The 20,372-nt window shown below is 49.2% G+C and overlaps 1 protein-coding gene across 4 annotated transcripts in view; it reads left to right on the top strand.

Annotated features, from left to right (window-relative positions):
• The window catches only part of LOC119965741 (cadherin-18-like), a 787,515-nt gene that overhangs the window by 203,321 nt on the left and 563,822 nt on the right, over positions 1-20,372 (top strand). For 3 of the 4 annotated variants that reach the window (XM_038796511.1, XM_038796505.1, XM_038796506.1), the window contains exon 2: positions 1,069-1,227. The exons of the other annotated variant lie outside the window; for it this stretch is intronic. The gene's annotated coding sequence lies outside the window, so the exon portion shown is untranslated. The remainder of the gene's footprint in view (positions 1-1,068; positions 1,228-20,372) is intronic. 4 annotated transcript variants of the gene reach the window in all.

Here is a 20,372-nt window from a genome sequence, read left to right as displayed (position 1 = left end):
GTGTCAGAGGCCCTTCAGAGGAGGTTTACTGGATTGATACCTGGAATGGGCGGGATGCCTGAAGGGAACAGGCTGCACAAACTGTGTTTGTTTCTACTGCCGTTCAGAAGAGTGAAGGGTGATTTGCTGGAAGTAAATGAAATCCTGAATGGTCTTGTGAAGGTGGACATGGAAAGGATATTTCCCCCTTGTGGTTGAGTCCAGAACAAGGGGGAACTGCTTTAAAATGAGGGCTGTATCTTTTAGGACAGAGATGAGGAGATTTTCGTTCTGTCGGAGGGCTGAGCAGCTGTGGAACTCTGCCTCAGAAAGCGGTGGAGTCGGGGGTCACTGAATATATTTAAGGTGAAGGTGGACAAGGAGTGAAATTCTACTTCTGATCCTCCGTCGGCGAGATCCTCCGCTTTGCCGACAATGCACCCACGCCCATGTGTTTCCCTACGGCATGGGGGCGAACACAATGGAAAATCCCATTGGTCAGCTACAGGAACGGAGAATCCAGCTGCCGGCGGGGTGGGGGGGGGGAGGGGGGAGCCCTGGGAAACAGGGCTGGCGGGATGGAGAATCCCGCTGCCAGTGGGGGAGAGGTGGGGGAGCACCGGGAAACAGAGCTGGTAGGACGGAGTTTCCTGCCCTATATTTATGTGTACTGCAGTTAGGGGGTTAACCTTTGCTTGCAGTCTAGGTTGGAAAGCAACATTTCTGGTGAATAGACAGAATGAAAAATAAACTCAAAGTCTAAAAAAATTCTGTGCAGTGTTTGGAAAATGTAGATTAACTGAACCTCGTCACCATTTCGGACTTCTAATTATTATTGGCAAGATTTGCCAGATGGATCTGACAAGAGAAATGAAAACTGCTCCCGTGGGTGAATTTCCAATAGCTCAGATTAAACATGTGTGAGACAGTAAATCTTCCTGTTGTTGTATATTACACGGGATTTACAAATAGAATACTGAATACTGAATTGCCTCAGCTGCGTGTCTGGCAGTGAGCTCCTTCATGTCTGTGTCCTGCTGATTCACACTGATTCCCTGATGTTTAAAGCAGATTTTCTTTTCTTTACAGATAACAGGATACATAAAGCACCTCGTCAGGAAGGTAGATTCTAAAGTGTTTAATGATAGAGACTTTTGAGAAAACATCTTGCTGAACTGGACAACTTGCCATACCTGTGCAAAGCTGTCAATCCATCTGCAAATCCAAAATAGCTGAGTTGCTCTTGAGGTAAATGTTGTACTTTGCATTTATAATTCTGATCGTACCTGTATGTGTAATCCCTTAAGATTCTAAAGTGTGCCAATAAAATGATCCAAACATCACTTTCTGTGAGGCTCCAAGCACAATTTCAAATTTAAATCAGGGCACCATGGACAAACAATATTGGGTGGGACATTCACAAAACAAAACTATTGTAACAGCTAAAGAGATCTGCTATGTGTGAGTTAACTTTCCTTGTTAAAGGATTAGCTTTAACCCAGGGAAATGACAAAAAAAACAACTGTTTAACGTTCAGTGGAATGATCAATGACATTCAATGGGATTCAGAGTTTTTTTTAATGCTCACAATCAGAAGATACAAGTGGGAGTGGATTTTAAGGGTTCCAGAAACATTTCCACATGTTGTCTGAAACAAGATTAGAGGTGAAATAAAACATCATCGAAAGCTTCAAGAAATTCTGAGTTTCATATCCAGGGACATTTAAATATGGCAGCAAGCTCAGGCCGATTTATGTAATGTAATGACAGCTGGAATTCAATCTGCTGATTTAGACAGCCAATAGAGAAAGGATTCTGAAGTCAGGGAAAAGGGTCAATGAGAATTATGACTAAGACGAATACCTTGTGAGATTTGATAAATTAAACATTCATTGAGGCAGAAAATTCAAGGGGGATTTAATAGAAATATTCAAATTTTTGAAAAGGTTTCAGCCGATAGCCAAAAGGGCTTTGAGTTGGAGGCTAGCGCCTTACAAGGAGAAGTTAGAAGGTGAACTGGTTAGATGACCTCAGTCTGTCCAATGATTTCTATATTCCTGTTTAAGCGAAGAGAATGGTGAAGTGCTATTATTGTTCCAACCTTTCCCTTAACAGGTCCCAGACTTGTTCTGGGTGAGGCATAAATTTGTAAATTTGTATCAACAGTTGCTGCATAAACTTGGAATTAAAATTCCCTCCCTTCCTCTAACTGTCACGATAGTGCACGTTACTGAGGCACAAAATAATTATCTTCATTATCTGTTCACTGACGCTTTCACAACAACAATTCCCAATCCTGCAACACTGCAATAGTAATTTGAAAATCAAATGTGTATCTTTTACTATTTTCCAGGTTAGGTGGACAGGTGCAGAAGGAGATCAACGATTGGGTTAGATCCCATGAAGGTTAGCTTTCTCGGGCCTCAGGCGGGGAAGGGTGAGGGGTCAGTGCCACCATCTCTGGCCCCCTTTCCCATTGGTGACCCACCCACTAGGTTCTGGCCCTGTCCCTTGTAACCCCCTCCTTCCTCCACCTCCCCCCACCCCCCAGCCCCAAGAGTTCCCTTCCCTCACTTTGACCTTTTGAAAACAACCATAAGACATCATAGCAGAATTAGGCCACTCGGCCCATCGAGTCTGCTCCACCATTCAATCATGGCTGGCATTTTTCTCATCCCCATTCTCCTGCATTCTTCCCATAACCCCTGATCCGCTTATTGATCAAGAACCTATCTATCTCTGTCTTAGCGACACTCAGTGATTTGGCCTCCACAGCCTTCTGCGGCAAAGTGTTCTACAGATTCACCACTGAAGAAATTCCTCTTCATCTCTGTTTTAAAGGATCGAACGTTTAGTTTGAGATTGTGTCCTCTGCTAGTTTTTCCTACTAATGAAAACATCCTTTCCACGTCCACTCTATCCAGGTTTTGCAGGATCCTGTAAGTTTTAGTAAGATTCCCCGTCATAAACTCCAACGAGTACAGACCCAGAGTCCTCAACCGTTCCTCATACGACAAGCTCTTCATTCCAGGGATCATTCTTGTGAACCTCCTCTGCACCTTTTCCAAGGCCAGCACATCCTTGCTTAGATGCGGGGCCCAAAACTGCTCACAATACTCCATCTACAGTTGTTGACAGGGCCCTCATCAGTTTGCGGTCTATCTCCCACACCACTACGCTCGCCCCCTCTCCCCCTTCCAGAACAAGGATAGAGTCCCCCTCGTTCTCACATTTCACCCCACCAGCCTCCGTATGCAAAGCATAATCCTCCGCCATTTTCGCCAGCTCCATCGTGATGCCACCACCAAACACATTTACCCTTCACTCCCTCTGTCAGCATTATGCAGAGACCGTTCCCTCCGGGATAATCTAGTCCACTCCTCTACCATACCCAACACCTCTCCCATCACCCATGGCACCTTCCCATGTAACCGCAGAAGGTGTAACACCTGCCCCATTACCTCTTCCATGCTTAACATCCCTCTACTGGTTGCACGTCTGTTGTGAGGCTTGGAGGAGGGGTTGCATTTAATCGGGCAAGAAGGTGTCGTGTTTGGACCCTGCCAGCTTCCCACCTCTGTCCAATTAAATCCATGGTGGGAATGTTCATGGATGGCCTTCTCGCCTGATTGCTAATTGAAGTCCTTAAATCAGCAACGGCCACTTAATGGCTTCATTCCACTGCCACTGGTGTTTTATCGCTGGCAGACAGTCAGAGAAGTTGCCGTATGGGAAGCCCAGGATCTGCTCCCGGGTTGAATGCAGAGGAAGGTGTTGGCTGGAGCCGGGGGGGTAAGGATGTTGTAACGGGGATGGGGAGGGGTGGTCCCTCATTCAAAGGCACTCAGTGTCGGATCGATAAACCCTGCAACGGGATGGAGGAGCCTGCTGTGAGCAACCAATTGCCCCCCCCCCTGCTGACCCCCTCCCTGGCCAGCATTCTCCAGCAAGGTGGCCCCCATCTCAACCTCACACAGCTGTGGCCGGGGGTCCCTCAGTGATCCTAGGTCACTGGGGAGGCACATTATCACCAGCAGCCGCCACTCTCTGTGTCACTGCCTGCAATAGAGAGATTTTGGCCTCTGCAGTCAGCAGTTCTCAGGGGATGGCCTTTGAGGTCCTAAATCCTGCAGAGTGGCATCTGCAGGCCTATGAAGTGCCTGACGAATACTTAAGTCCAGTGGAGCTTGCTCGGTGGATTAACGTGGGGCACCTGAGGTTCTGCAGCCAGTGGGGAAATCTCCCAATCTCCCATCAGCAACATTAAATTCTACCTGACGTGAGAAAAAGGCCAGTCGTGAAGAGCTTTATATTCAGAGGTCTAAAATCACCGGCTGCTCCCGGGACTACTGCACTCATCACAGGTCATGTCTCAAATAGGAGGACTGGTCACTCAGTGGTCGAGCCCCTATCGCAGGACATGCAGGCCACGGAAGAAGCATTCAACGTGGTTCAATAGGCTGATAATCAGATTGCAAATCCTTCCACAACTTCCCCCAGTATTTCCCAAAGGTAAAACAAAAGTGGCTGAATTCTCCATCCATTCAATGATGGCGAGATTCTCTGGTCCTGCCGGCTATGCACCCCCGTCTGCGGGCTTCTCGGAGGCATGCAGTGGGGGGGAGGGGGGTGGCTCCAAGGGAAATCTGGGGCAAAATTCTCTGACCCCAGCAGGGTCGGAGAATCGACTGGGGCCACCGAAAATCCCGCCCCCGCCGTGGCAGAGATTCTCCGCCACCCGGGAAGTGGCGGTGGCGGGAATCTCGCCACTCCGATCGGAGAGGCCCCTGCGGTGATTCTCCGGCCCGGATGGGCCGAAGTCCCGCCGCTGGGAGGCCTCTCCCGCCGCCGAGGTTTGAACCACCTCTGTAACGGCGGGATCAGCGGCGCGAGCGGGCCTCGGGGTCCTGGGGAGGGCGGGGAGCGATCGAACCCCGGGGGGTGCCCCCACGGTGGCCTGGCCCGCGATCGGGCCCCCCGCTCAGACTCCAGGCCAGTGCCCTGGGTGCACTCGTTCTCCTCCGCGGCCGCCACGGCCTCCGCCATGGCGGAAGCGGAAGAAAACCCCACATCGCGAATGCGCCGGCAGTGATGTCAGCGGCCAGCTGCCGCTGACGTCACTGCCGGCGCATGCGCCGACCGGCGAAAGCCTTTCAGCCAGCCCCGCTGCCGGGGGCGCCGGTTTTTTGCGCCAGTCTTCTGGTGCCAACCGCTCCGGCGCGGGGCTGGCCCCCAAAGGTAGGGAGAATTCCCCACCTTTGGGGAGGCGCGACCCCTGAGTGGTTGGCGCCACTCCCCTACTCCGGCACCCTCCGTCACGCCGGGTAGGGGAGAATCCCGCCCCTGATTGCCAAACGGAAATCCCATTGCCAAGTGGCAGGAAGAGAGAAACTGACCGCGTGCGAACGGGTGCATCACCTCCTGCTGCTGAGAAACATGTGGGAGGCCGGAGTATCCGGCCCAGGATATGGATTGTGACAACATGGCTGGAATTCTCCATCCGCTCATGCCGGCGGCGTGCTCCGATCTCACGGCAGTGAATGGAGTTTCGTCTGAGCGCCAAATTCTCTGTTCTTGCAGTGAAGGTGGGCATACTCGGATCGGAGAACCCGGCCCATGTCTCAAATTACTCAGATACCCCCGATCCCCAAATCTTACTTTCTGAAATCACAATCTTCAAGGGGTTGAAAACGTGGCAGTGGTTAAATTCAATTAATGTTGCAATTTTGGAGCCTTTTAATGATGCGAACAGTATTTTGAATAAATGGCAGCCGGTAAATTTGCAGACGACACTAAAGTCGGTGGAGTTGTAGACAGTGCGGAAGGATGTTGCAGGTTACAGAGGGACATAGATAGGCTGCAGAGCTGGGCTGAGAGGTGGCAAATGGAGTTTAATGTGGAGAAGTGTGAGGTGATTCACTTTGGAAAGAATAACAGAAATGCGGAATATTTGGCTAATGGTAAAATTCTTGGTAGTGTGGATGAGCAGAGGGATCTCGGTGTCCATGTACATAGATCCCTGAAAGTTGCCACCCAGGTTGATAGGGTTGTGAAGAAGGCCTATGGTGTGTTGGCCTTTATTGGTAGAGGGATTGAGTTCCGGAGCCATGAGGTCATGTTGCAGTTGTACAAAACTCTAGTACGGCCGCATTTGGAGTATTGCGTACAGTTCTGGTCGCCTCATTATAGGAAGGACGTGGAAGCTTTGGAACGGGTGCAGAGGAGATTTACCAGGATGTTGCCTGGTATGGAGGGAAAATCTTATGAGGAAAGGCTGATGGACTTGAGGTTGTTTTCGTTAGAGAGAAGAAGGTTAAGAGGTGACTTAATAGAGGCATACAAAATGATCAGAGGGTTAGATAGGGTGGACAGCGAGAGCCTTCTCCCGCGGATGGAGGTGGCTAGCACGAGGGGACATAGCCTTAAATTGAGGGGTAATAGATATAGGACAGAGGTCAGAGGTGGGTTTTTTACGCAAAGAGTGGTGAGGCCGTGGAATGCCCTACCTGCAACAGTAGTGAACATGCCAACATTGAGGGCATTTAAAAATTTATTGGATAAGCATATGGATGATAAGGGCATAGTGTAGGTTAGATGGCCTTTAGATTTTTTCCATGTCGGTGCAACATCGAGGGCCGAAGGGCCTGTACTGCGCTGTATCGTTCTATGTTCTATGGGAGCTGTGGCTACAATGGAGGGATGTAGCTGGGAAATATTTAAAATTAATTGGACCTACTTTTAAAAATAGACTAGTCACCCAGTACTGGAGTATAACTTGTTTGTGCTGAAGCAACATTGTTCACTTATATCATCAACGCCAATGAGCTTTGTACTACAGACAGCTGATTTTCCACAAGGGACTGGTGTGGTTCCTCCATTGTGGTCAGGTTTCTGACCAGCCCGTTTGATGGAAATGCAGCTGCAAATGGAATTAGGAACCACTGCAAAACAAAAAATCTGGCCGAGATTATGAAAGTTAATAATTAATAATTCCAATAATTAATTTCCATGGGTGATAAGCTACAATGTAATTATAACAGATGTAGTGGAGGAAGATCCCTGAAGTACTGTGTTGTTCCATCTGTGCTCCTTGGGCAGTATTGGGGTGTGTGCATATCTGCCGATTCAGAAAGGAATTCAAAGACATGTGTACAACCTGATTGGATTTTTAGGAAGAATTTTTTGATGATTGAATTTTGGTAATTGTCCATTAAAATATCATCTTCTGTATTGTAACCATGTGAAAGAATATTATGTAATAAAAGAAATGGGGAAATATGTAAATCACTGAGGGACTAGCTCTGAATGGAAGGGTTACTTTGATCCAGGCCAAGTACAGCCCACCAAAGATAGTTTTCTAGCCAAGATTTGTGTGACATATTACTGGAATTACTAGAAGTGTTATTGTTTTATATATTCTGTACGAAGCAAGAATAAAGGGAACTGTCTCTTTAATAAATTATACCCATTAGTGTTTTCACAATCACTTCATCACACGTCACATTTTACTATTGCTTGAAGACTCATCAAAATAACGGCACCAGATGTCAGTTGTTTTTATGCTATTTTTACAATCATTTTGGTAACATACAAACATTGAACCCATTCTGGGTTCGAAGCGATGTGCCGTTTTATAATACCCTTAAGAATGATTAGAGTTACTTCCCCTCAGACTGTGGGAAGTATCATTGTTTATTGTCTGTTTATTGCTGTGTATAATGGAGAAAAGATATTGAAAACATTGATTTATGCTCAAAATAACCTTTGGAAGATAACCTTGGTGAATTGGATAAGCAACAACTGCTGAAATAGAAATGTTGCTTTCTACCTTTTATATCTATTTCCCTTGTTCGTTGTTGGTTTTCTGCTACAGGCTGATAGTAACATTAATTTGTAACGCTGCCATTTCAAAGTTTGTTATTAACCTAATGATGCTGCCTTCTTCGATACTGATGACTTGTGCTCCAGAACTTGCCGCGCCCCTCGCCAATTTGTTCCATTATAGCAACAACACTGGCATCTACCCGACAATGTGGAAAATTGCCCAGGTGTTCTTGTCCACAAAAAACAGGACAAATCCAGCCTGGTCAATTACCATCCCCATCCGTCTCCCTCGATCATTATCCAAGTGATGGAAGGTGTCATCAACAATGCTTTGATGTGGCACTTACACAGCAACAACTTGCTCATCAATGCTCAGTTTGGGTTCCAAGTGGGTCACTTAGCTTCAGTTCTCATTACAGCTGGTGCAGACATGGACAAGGGAACTGAATTTCAGAGGTGAGATGGGAGTGGAAGACTTTAACATCAAGGCAGGATTTGACTGAGTGTAACATCAAGGAGCCTGAGCAAAACTGAAGTCAATGAAAATCTGGAGAAAGCTCTCCACTGATTGGAATCATAGATGTGGTTGTGATAATTGGATGTCAATCACCAGGAACAGAAAGACCTTGGTGAATATGGACATAAGTCATTGAAGATGATAAGTGAGCATTTAAGAAAGCATATAGGGTTTATTAATACGTGTGTTGAGTATGAGAGTAAGGAGGTCATGATGACCTTGTTTCTGACATTAGTTAGAACATAGAAAAATACAGCACAGAACAGGCCCTTCGGCCCACGATGTTGTGCCAAATGTTTGTCCTAGATTAAGAACAAATTAATCTACACCCCATCATTCTACCGTAATCCATGTACCTATCCAATAGCCACTTGAAGGTCCCTAACGTTTCCAACTCAACTACTTCCACAGGCAGTACATTCCATGCCCCCACTACTCTCTGGGTAAAGAACCTGCCTCTGACATCCCCTCTATATCTTCCACCATTTACCTTAAATTTATGTCCCCTTGTAATGGTTTGTTCCACCCAGGGAAAAAGTCTCTGACTGTCTACTCGATCTATTCCCCTGATCATCTTATAAACATCTATCAAGTCGCCCCTCATCCTTCTCCATTCGAATGAGAAAAGGCCTAGCACCCTCAACCTTTCCTTTAAGACCTACTCTCCATTCCAGGCAACATCCTGGTAAATCTCCTTTCGATCTTTTCCAAAGCTTCCACATCCTTTCTAAAATGAGGCGACCAGAACTGCACACAGTACTTCAAATGTGGCCTGACCAAGGTTTTGTACAGCTGCATCATCACCTCACGGCTCTTAAATTCAATCCCTCTGCTAGGGGCTGGTTTAGTTCACTGGGCTAAATCGCTGGCTTTTAAAGCAGACCAAGCAGGCCAGCAGCACGGTTCGATTCCCGTACCAGCCTCTCTGGACAGGCGCCGGAATGTGGCGACTAGGGGCTTTTCACAGTAACTTCATTGAAGCCTACTCGCGACAATAAGCGATTTTCATTTGCATTTCACGCTAGCACACCATTGGCCTTCTTCACAGCTCTATCCACTTGAGTGGCAACTTTCAAAGATCTATGAACATAGACCCCAAGATCTCTCTGCTCCACATAGTTAGGCCACATCTAGAAACTACGTCCAGGCCCGGGCGCCATACTTGAGGTAGGATGTGAAAGCATTGGAAAGAGTACTGAGGAGATTCAAAAGAATGATTCCGGGGATAAGTAAATGTCGCTATGAGGAAAGACTGAAGAGGATGGGACTGTTTTCCTTAGAGGAGAGAAGTCTGAGGGGAGATCTGACAGAGGTATTTAAGATCCTGAGGGGTCTGGACAGGGTGAATACTGAGAAACTGCTCCCTCTCAGGGAGCATCAAATACTAGAGAGTTACAGATTCAAAATATTTGGCAAAAGGAGTAGAAATATTGCGAGGAAAATAAATTTCACCCAGAGGAGTGTCTGGAACAAACTCACTGAGAGGGTGGCGAAGGCTAGTTGATCGAGGTTTTCAAAACGGAATTGGATTGTTATCTGCAAAGGTAGAATGTGCAAGATTACAGGGTTAAGGCAGGGAGTGGGACAAGGTAGAATGTACTTTCAACAAACCAGTGAAGACTCAATGGGCCGAATAGTCTCTTTCTGCACGGTGAAGATCATGTGAAGTTTCTGTGATCATAGCCCCAGGGTTGGTGGAAAGATAAGTTGATGAGGCAGTTGTGAATGAATTTGGGATCTGAGGCCTTGTTCCTAAAGACATTGGTCGGGATTCTCCGTTGTGGGTTCACCCCGTGTTTACCCAGCTACCACTGCTAGCAAGGATGGAGAATTTGGTGTATAGCCAAATCTCCCATTCGCCACAGTGGAACCGGAGAATCCCACTGCCGTGAACAGACGGAGAATCCTGCCCATTGTGAACAAGAACTCGAATTGATGCCAAACAATCCCTGATTAGTCTTCAGCTGGAATATTGTGCACATCTCCTTGCTGAAGAGGAAGTGAAAGGGAGACTTCATCGAGGTCTTTCAAACTCTGACACAATGAGAATGGGCGGGATTCTCCTTTGGCCGGCAGATTGGGTGGAAAATTCGGCATCAGCCGAAAATCGAGGTTTGCGCCGGGTGGCAAACGGAATGCCAGGCTCTGGTCCCCCGACAGTGGCATGAATGCATTCTCCACCGCATGTCAGTGTGGGCATGCACATTGTGCAGTAAAGGCCGTTGGAATGTCAGCAATGGGCCCGACCCAGCATTTTCTGGGTCTTCCGCGATGCTCCGACTGCACCAGGAGGAATTACTGATGGCGGGTTCATGTGTGGTTTTTCAAATCGGGGCACAGGCACAGACACAGGAGGGGGTACAAAAAGTGTCCAACATCGCTGTGGTGTGGTGACAGTCGTACTGTTTCCAGGACCGGGGCGGGTAGCTGGGGGCAGCTGGGAGGTGGGCTATTGGGTTGTGGTGGACGGGCATGGATAGCCATTGCCGCAGCCTGCAAGGCAGCCAGGCAGCTATATACGCCGCTGATTGCCCACTGAGAACTTAGCATCGCGGGTTGTATGGGTGCCTCCCCTAGGTACCCTCTGGCCCCAGCCGACCAATCATAGAGATGGGTGTGCAACCAGTGCCATGATCTTGGCCAGGATGAGGATTGGAAAGCGAGTCCTACACGGCGCCGGTGCTAGTCCATTAACGGGACCTGAATATTTCCAGGATGGAATCCGCTTCCATCCACATAGAACACTCACAACTCCATCCCAGTGTCAGCACTTAGTCTATCAAACGGAGAACATGCCCCAAAATGTCTTCCTCCGGTGAATGGTTGAGTATTTGGTAAAAGGGCTAGAGAGAAAATGAAGAAAACTTCCTTCATTCAGAGGTTTGCTGTGATCTGGAACACAGTCCTTGAAAAGATGGTGCAAACAGATTTCTGAGGAATTTTCAAACCGTAATTGAACATGTACGTATGTACCTGACACAAGGTTGTGGGGAATAGCTGCAGGGTGGGGCTAAATTGGACAGTCCTCTTAAAGAGCTGCCACAGGTAGAATGGGCTGATTGGTCTTGATCTGTGCTGATTCTGTTGTGAGATTCTAATATCAGCCCCACCAGTGGGACGAGGGGGAAATAAATGTTCAACTACCTTTAGCCAACTGGCAGATGGAATTTAACCCTGAAAAGTGTGAGGTGATACACTTTGGAAGGAGTAATTTGACACGGACGTATTCAATGAATGGCCTGACACTAGGAAGTTCCGAGGAACAAAGGGATATTGGCGTGTTTATCCACAGATCTCTGAAGGCAGAAGGACAGGTTAATGGGGTAGTGAAAAGGCATATGGGACACCCACTTTTATCATAGATTACAAAAGCAGGGAGGTCATAATGGTGCTGTACAGAACTTTGTTGAGGCCACAGCTGGAGTAGTGTGTGCAATTCTGGTCACCACATTATAGGAAGGATGTGATTGCACTGGAGGGGGTGCAGAGGGGATTCACCAGGATGTTGCCTGGGATGGAACATTTAATTATGAAGAGAGGTTGGATAGGCTTGGAGCAGAGAAGACTGAGGGGTGACCTGATCGAGGTCCAGAGGCATAGACAGGGTGGATAGGGAGCAGCTGTTCCCCTTAGTTGAAGGGTCAGTTACGAGGGGGGACACAATTTCAAGGTGAGGGGCAGGGGGTTTAGGGGGGATTTGAGGAAAACAAATGTTACCCAGAGGGTGGTGACGGTCTGGCACTGCCTGGGAGGGTGGTGACGGTCAGGAACACACTGCCTGGGAGGGTGGTGACGGTCAGGAACACACTGCCTGGGAGGGTGGTGACGGTCAGGAACACACTGCCTGGGAGGGTGGTGACGGTAAGGAACACACTGTCTGGGAGAGTGGTGATGGTCTGGAACGCACTGCCTGGGAGGGTGGTGACGGTCAGGAACACACTGCCTGGGAGGGTGGTGACGGTCAGGAACACACTGTCTGGGAGAGTGGTGACGATCAGGAACACACTGCCTGGGAGGGTGGTGACGGTCTGGAACACACTGCCTGGGGGGGTGGTGACGGTCTGGCACTGCCTGGGAGGGTGGTAGAGGCGGGTTGCCTCACATCCTTTAAAAAGTACCTGGAGAAGCACTTGGCACGTCAGAACATTCAAGGCTATGGGCCAAGTGCTGGCAAATGGGATTAGGTCGGCAGATCAGGTGTTTTTCATGCATCGGTGCAGATCCGATGGGCCGAAGGGCCCCTTCTGTGCTGTCTGACTCTGATAATTTCAGCAGCTCGTTAATTAATATCGTGGGAGTGGAAAATTCCGGTTTGATTTGATTTGATTTGATTTATTGTCACATGTACTGAAGTACAGTGAAAAGTATTTTTCTGAGGCCAAGGGAACGTACACAGTACGTACATAGCAGACAAAAGAATATGCAACAGAGGGGCAGCAGGGTAGCATTGTGGATAGCACAATCGCTTCACAGCTCCAAGGTCCCAGGTTCGATTCCGGCTTGGGTCACTGTCTGTGCGGAGTCTGCACATCCTCCCCGTGTGTGCGTGGGTTTCCTCCGGGTGCTCCGGTTTCCTCCCACAGTCACAAAGATGTGCAGGTTAGGTGGATTGGCCATGATAAATTACCCTTAGTGTTGGGTGGGGTTACTGGGTTATGGGGATAGGGTGGAGGTGTTGAACTTGGGTAGGGTGCTCTTTCCAAGAGCCGGTGCAGACTCGATGGGCCGAATGGCCTCCTTCTGCACTGTAAATTCTATGATATTAGAACATTGACAAATGGTACATCAACAAACAATGATTGGTTACAGTGCGGAACAAGGGGCCAAACAGCAAATACATGAGCAAAAGCAGCACAGAGCGTTGTTAATTGTGTTCTTACAGAGAACAGATCAGTCCGAGGGGGAGTTGTTGAGAAGTCTTGTAGCTGTGGGGAAGAAGCTGTTCCTGTGTCTGGATGTGTGGGTCTTCAGCCTTCTGTACCTTCTGCCTGATGGAAAGGTCTGGAAGAAGGCAATGCCTGGGTGGGAGGGGTCTCTGACAATGCTGTCTGCCTTCCTGAGGCAGCGGGAGGTGTAGACAGAATCAATGTGGGGGTGGCAAGCTTGTGTGATATGTTGGGCTGAGTTCACCGCACTTTGCAGTTCCTTGCGATCTTAGACCGAGCAGTTGCTATACCAGCTGTGATGCAGCCGGACAGGGTGCTCTCTATGGAACATCGTAGACGTTTGTGAGAGTCGATGCAGACATGCCAAATTTCTTTAGCTTCCGTAGGAAGTAGAGACGTTGTTTGGTTTTCTTGACTGTTGCATCAATGTGAGTGGACCAGGACAGACTGTTGCTGATGGTTACCCCCAGGAACTTAAAGCTATCAACCATTTCCTCTTCGGAGCCATTGATGCAGACGGGAGGGTGTGTAGTGCTACGCGTTCTGAAGGCGATGATCAGTTCCTTGGTCTTTCCAACATTTAGAGAGAGATTGTTTTCGGTACACCATGCAACCAAATGATTTATCTCCCTCCTGTAGTCTGATTCATCGCTGTTTGAGATATGGCCCACCACAGTCGTATCATGGAAGTGGGAGATGTGGATCGGGGGTGGGTGTGCGGAGGGAGAGGGCAGTGGAGAAGCAGAATTAGCCAGTCCTCCCCAAGATCATCAAAATAATGTTTACCTGCCCCTTAAGCGACTGTGATCCCGAGAGCAGCAATTGTTGCTGAACATAGAACATAGAACATTACAGCGCAGTACAGGCCCTTCGGCCCACGATGTTGCGCCGTCCTGTGAAACCCCTCTAAAGTCCCTCTACACTATTCCCTTATCGTCCATTAGCCTATCCAATGACCATTTGAATGCGTTTAGTGTTGGCGAGTCCACTACTGTTGCAGGCAGGACATTCCACACCCTTACTACTCTCTGAGTAAAGAACCTACCTCTGACATCTGTCCTATATCTATCTCCCCTCAATTTAAAGCTATGTCCCCTCGTGCTGGACATCACCATCCGAGGAAAAAGGCCCTCACTGTCCACCCTATCTAATCCTCTGATCATCTTGTATGCCTCAATTAATTCACCTCTTAACCTTCTTCTCTCTAACGAAAACAGCCTCAAGTCCTTCAGCCTTTCCTCATATGATCTTCCCTCCATACCAGGCAACATTCTTGTAAATCTCCTCTGTACCCTTTCCAATGCTTCCACATCCTTCCTATAATGTGGCGACCAGAACTGCACGCAGTACTCCAAATGCGGCCGCACCAGAGTTTTGTACAACTGCAACATGACCTCATGGCTCCGAAACTCAATTCCTCTACCAATAAAAGCTAACACACTGTACGCCTTCTTAACAACCCTCTCAACCTGGGTGGCAACTTTCAGGGATCTAGGGACATGGACACCGATATCTCTCTGCTCGTCCACACTACCAAGAATCTTACCATTAGCCCAGTACTCTGCCTTTCTGTTATTCCGTCCAAAATGAATCACCTCACACTTTTCTGCATTAAACTCCATTTGCCAACTGTCAGCCCAGCTCTGCAGCTTATCTATGTCCCTCTGTAACTTGCAACATCCTTCTGCACTGTCCACAACGCCACCGACTTTAGTGTCATCTGCAAATTTACTCACCCATCCTTCTACGCCCTCCTCCAGGTCATTTATAAAAATGGCAAACAGCAACGGCCCCAAAACAGTTCCTTGTGGCACACCACTAGTAACTGGACACCAGTCAGAGTATTTCCCATCAACCATCACTCTTTGTCTTCTGTCAGCTAGCCAATTTCTGATCCAAACTGCTAAATCACCCTGAATCCCATGCCTCTGTATTTTCTGCAATAGCCTACCATGGGGAACCTTATCAAACGCTTTACTGAAATCCATATACACCACATCAAGTGCTTTACCCTCATCCACCTGTTTGGTCACCTTCTCGAAGAACTCAATGAGGTTTGTGAGGCACGACCTACCCTTCACAAAACCATGTTGACTATCTCTAATCAAATTATTCCTTTCCAGATGATTATACATCCTATCTCTTATAAACCTTTCCAAGACTTTTCCCAAAACATAAGTAAGGCTCACTAGCCTATAGTTACCAGGGTTATCTCTACTCCCCTTCTTGTACAAGGGGACAACATTTTCTATCCTCCAGTCCACTGGCACTATTCCTGTAGACAAAGATGACTGAAAGATCAAAGCCAAAGGCTCAGCAATCTCCTCCCTAGCTTCCCATAGAATCCTAGGATAAATCCCATCCAGCCCAGGGGACTTATCTATTTTCACACTTTCCAGAATCGCTAACACCTCCTCCTTATGAACCTCAAGCCCTTCTAGTCTAGTAGTCTGTATCTCAGTATTTTCCTCGACAACTTTGTCTTTTTCCTGTGTGATTACTGACGATAAATATTTATTTAGCACCTCTCCTATCTCCTCGAACTCTACGCACAACTTCCCACTACTGTCCTTGACTGGCCCTACTCTTACCTTAGTCATTCTTTTATTCTTGACATACCTATAGAAAGCTTTAGGGTTATCCTTGATCCTACCTGTCAAAGACATCTCATGTCCTCGCCTGGCTCTTCTTAGCTCTCTCTTTAGAGCCTTCCTAGCTAACTTGTAACTCTCAAACGACCCTAACTGAACCTTCACGTCTCATCTTGACATAAGCCAAAACTATCAATTTATAATCAACCTTCTGTTTAAATAGTTTGGTGCTCCCCAATAGCATCCCTGCAAATTGTTTAAATAAAGTTCCACTGTCCTGGCTACTATTGTACACCGTGAAACTGATAAAACCCTCCCTGCCCTGTTACCCCTTCCTGCCCTGTTACCCATTCCTGCACTGTTACCCCTTCCTGCCCTGTTACCCCTTCCTGCCCTGTTACCCATTCCTGCACTGTTACCCCTTCCTGCACTGTTACCCCTTCCTGCCCTGTTACCCCTTCCTTCCCTGTTACCCCTTCCTGCCCTGTTACCCCTTCCTGCACTGTTACCCCTTCCTGCCCTGTTACCCCTTCCTGCCCTGCTACCCCTTCCTGCCCTGTTACCCATTCCTGCCCTGTTACCCATTCCTGCCCTGTTACCCCTTCCTGCCCTGTTACCCCTTCCTGCACTGTTACCCCTTCCTGCCCTGTTACCCCTTCCTGCCCTGTTACCCCTTCCTGCCCTGTTACCCCTTCCTGCCCTGTTACCCCTTCCTGCACTGTTACCCCTTCCTGCCCTGTAACCCCTTCCTGACCTGTTACCCCTTCCTGCCCTGTTACCCCTTACTGTACTGTTACCCCTTTCTGCACTGTTACCACTTCCTGCACTGTTACCCCTTCCTGCCCTGTTACCCCTTCCTGCCCTGTTACCCCTTCCTGCACTGTTACCCCTTCCTGCCCTGTTACCCCTTCCTGGCCTGTTACCCCTTCCTTCCCTGTTACCCCTTCCTGCCCTGTTACCCCTTCCTGCACTGTTACCCCTTTCTGCACTGTTACCACTTCCTGCACTGTTACCCCTTCCTGCCCTGTTACCCCTTCCTGCCCTGTTACCCCTTCCTGCACTGTTACCCCTTCCTGCACTGTTACCCCTTCCGACATTGTGGCCCCTTCCGGCCCTGCTACCCCTTCCGGCCCTGTTACCCCTTCCTGCCCTGTTACCCCTTCCTGCCCTTTTACCCCTTCCTGCCCTTTTACCCCTTCCTGCCCTGTTACCCCTTCCTGCCCTGTTACCCCTTCCTGCCCTGTTACCCCTTCCTGCACTGTTACCCCTTCCTGCCTTGTTACCCCTTTCCTGCCCTGTTACCCCTTCCTGTCCTGTTACCCCTTCCTGCCCTGTTACCCCTTCCTGCCCTGTTACCCCTTCCTGCCCTGTTAGCCCTTCCTGCCCTGTTACCCCTTCCTGCCCTGTTACCCCTTCCTGCACTGTTACCCCTTCCTGCACTGTTACCCCTTCCTGCCCTGTTACCCCTTCCTGCCCTGTTACCCCTTCCTGCACTGTTACCCCTTCCTGCACTGTTACCCCTTCCGACATTGTGACCCCTTCCGGCCCTGCTACCCCTTCCGGCCCTGTTACCCCTTCCTGCCCTGTTACCCCTTCCTGCACTGTTACCCCTTCCTGCCCTTTTACCCCTTCCTGCCCTTTTACCCCTTCCTGCCCTGTTACCCCTTCCTGCCCTGTTACCCCTTCCTGCCCTGTTACCCCTTCCTGCACTGTTACCCCTTCCTGCCTTGTTACCCCTTTCCTGCCCTGTTACCCCTTCCTGTCCTGTTACCCCTTCCTGCCCTGTTACCCCTTCCTGCCCTGTTACCCCTTCCTGCACTGTTACCCCTTCCTGCCCTGTAACCCCTTCCTGACCTGTTACCCCTTCCTGCCCTGTTACCCCTTACTGTACTGTTACCCCTTTCTGCACTGTTACCACTTCCTGCACTGTTACCCCTTCCTGCCCTGTTACCCCTTCCTGCCCTGTTACCCCTTCCTGCACTGTTACCCCTTCCTGCCCTGTTACCCCTTCCTGGCCTGTTACCCCTTCCTTCCCTGTTACCCCTTCCTGCCCTGTTACCCCTTCCTGCACTGTTACCCCTTTCTGCACTGTTACCACTTCCTGCACTGTTACCCCTTCCTGCCCTGTTACCCCTTCCTGCCCTGTTACCCCTTCCTGCACTGTTACCCCTTCCTGCACTGTTACCCCTTCCGACATTGTGGCCCCTTCCGGCCCTGCTACCCCTTCCGGCCCTGTTACCCCTTCCTGCCCTGTTACCCCTTCCTGCACTGTTACCCCTTCCTGCCCTTTTACCCCTTCCTGCCCTTTTACCCCTTCCTGCCCTGTTACCCCTTCCTGCCCTGTTACCCCTTCCTGCCCTGTTACCCCTTCCTGCACTGTTACCCCTTCCTGCCTTGTTACCCCTTTCCTGCCCTGTTACCCCTTCCTGTCCTGTTACCCCTTCCTGCCCTGTTACCCCTTCCTGCCCTGTTACCCCTTCCTGCCCTGTTACCCCTTCCTGCCCTGTTACCCCTTCCTGCCCTGTTACCCCTTCCTGCACTGTTACCCCTTCCTGCACTGTTACCCCTTCCTGCCCTGTTACCCCTTCCTGCCCTGTTACCCCTTCCTGCACTGTTGCCCCTTCCTGCACTGTTACCCCTTCCGACATTGTGACCCCTTCCGGCCCTGCTACCCCTTCCGGCCCTGTTACCCCTTCCTGCCCTGTTACCCCTTCCTGCACTGTTACCCCTTCCTGCCCTTTTACCCCTTCCTGCCCTTTTACCCCTTCCTGCCCTGTTACCCCTTCCTGCCCTGTTACCCCTTCCTGCCCTGTTACCCCTTCCTGCACTGTTACCCCTTCCTGCCTTGTTACCCCTTTCCTGCCCTGTTACCCCTTCCTGTCCTGTTACCCCTTCCTGCCCTGTTACCCCTTCCTGCCCTGTTACCCCTTCCTGCCCTGTTAGCCCTTCCTGCCCTGTTACCCCTTCCTGCCCTGTTACCCCTTCCTGCACTGTTACCCCTTCCTGCACTGTTACCCCTTCCTGCCCTGTTACCCCTTCCTGCACTGTTACCCCCTTCCTGCCCTGTTACCCCTTCCTGCCCTGTTACCCCTTCCTGCCCTATTACCCCTTCCTGCACTGTTACCCCTTCCTGTACTGTTACCCCTTCCTGCACTGTTACCCCTTCCTGCACTGTTACCCCTTCCTGCCCTGTTACCCCTTCCTGCACTGTTACCCCTTCCTGCACTGTTACCCCTTCCTGCCCTGTTACCCCTTCCTGCCCTGTTACCCATTCCTGCCCTGTTACCCCTTCCTGCCCTGTTACCCCTTCCTGCCCTGTTACCCTTTCCTGCCCTGTTACCCCTTCCTGCCCTGTTACCCCTTCCTGCCCTGCTACCCCTTCCTGCCCTGTTACCCCTTCCTGCCCTGTTACCCCTTCCTGCCCTGTTACCCCTTCCTGCCCTGTTACCCCTTCCTGCACTGTTACCCCCACCTTTCCTGTTACCCCCACCTTTCCTGTTAACCCCACCTTTCCTGTTAACCCCACCTGTACTGACCCTTCACCTGTACTGTTACCCCCACCTATACTGTTACCCCACAAGCGCTGCCCCCACCTGCACTGACCCCCACCTTCACTGTTACCACCCCACCTGCACTGGTACCCCCCCCCCCCCCACCTGCAGCATTACCCTCCAACTACACTGTTACCTCCCACCTGCAATGTTACCCCACCTGCCCTGTTACCGCATGTGCCTTGTGACCCACATCTGCACTGTTCCCCCCCACCTGCATTGTTATCCCTCCCAGCTGTACTGTTCCTGCGAAGTCCCAAATCTGTTGCGATGGATGAGGGAAAGTGGTGATTTAAAATGACCTTGCATTTCTGGGCCAGTATTTCCAATTAAATATTGTTCCATTTATTGCAGCTGTTTTCAATGTCTGAATTCAGTCTGTTCTAAAACTAGTGGAGCAGTAAACTGATAAATTATATTTGTACAATTACTCCCTGATGTTCCTTATACTTTGCAGATCCAGTTTTATGACTTTAAATAAAAAGTCACCAGAGCTCCTGAAGTGGAAATCTAACAGTTCCATCTGTTTACACGGAGATCACTGAGGGTTTGAAAGGGACAGATTAGGATCTTCTTGTTGCCAACTCATCTTTAGCAGCCACAGTGACTCAAGTGACCAAACTGTATCTGGAGGGAATGTGAATCTGTGGAAATTAGGGTTTATTTTATGGATTGGGAGCCTTGTCACTTCATTGGCTTTCACACACTTGACTTTCTAATATTGAAGTTCTTACAGTGTAAGGAGTTTAGAGTGCTGATGTGAAACTGTCTGAGCCTGATCAGCAATATCAGTCGAGACTAACATTGAAACTGCCCACAGGAGTGCATGTCTGCCTTCACACACTAATTGTTTGCAACCTTACACCTCTCTCATCCCTTAACAGCTCCCTCTATGATTCCCTTTTTCCTAATCTGCCTTAATATCTCATTATGTGATTTGTTGTCGACTTTTGTTTGATTACACCTCTGTTCAGCATCTTGGGGAATATATAAAATGTGCGCTGTTGTTGTTTAAGCATTTTGA

Source organism: Scyliorhinus canicula, chromosome 5 (assembly GCF_902713615.1).
Source record: "Scyliorhinus canicula chromosome 5, sScyCan1.1, whole genome shotgun sequence".
Taxonomy (NCBI): Eukaryota; Metazoa; Chordata; class Chondrichthyes; order Carcharhiniformes; family Scyliorhinidae; genus Scyliorhinus; species Scyliorhinus canicula.
The sequence above is the reverse complement of the archived record's forward strand: the minus strand, read 5'-3'. Positions and strand labels throughout refer to the sequence as shown.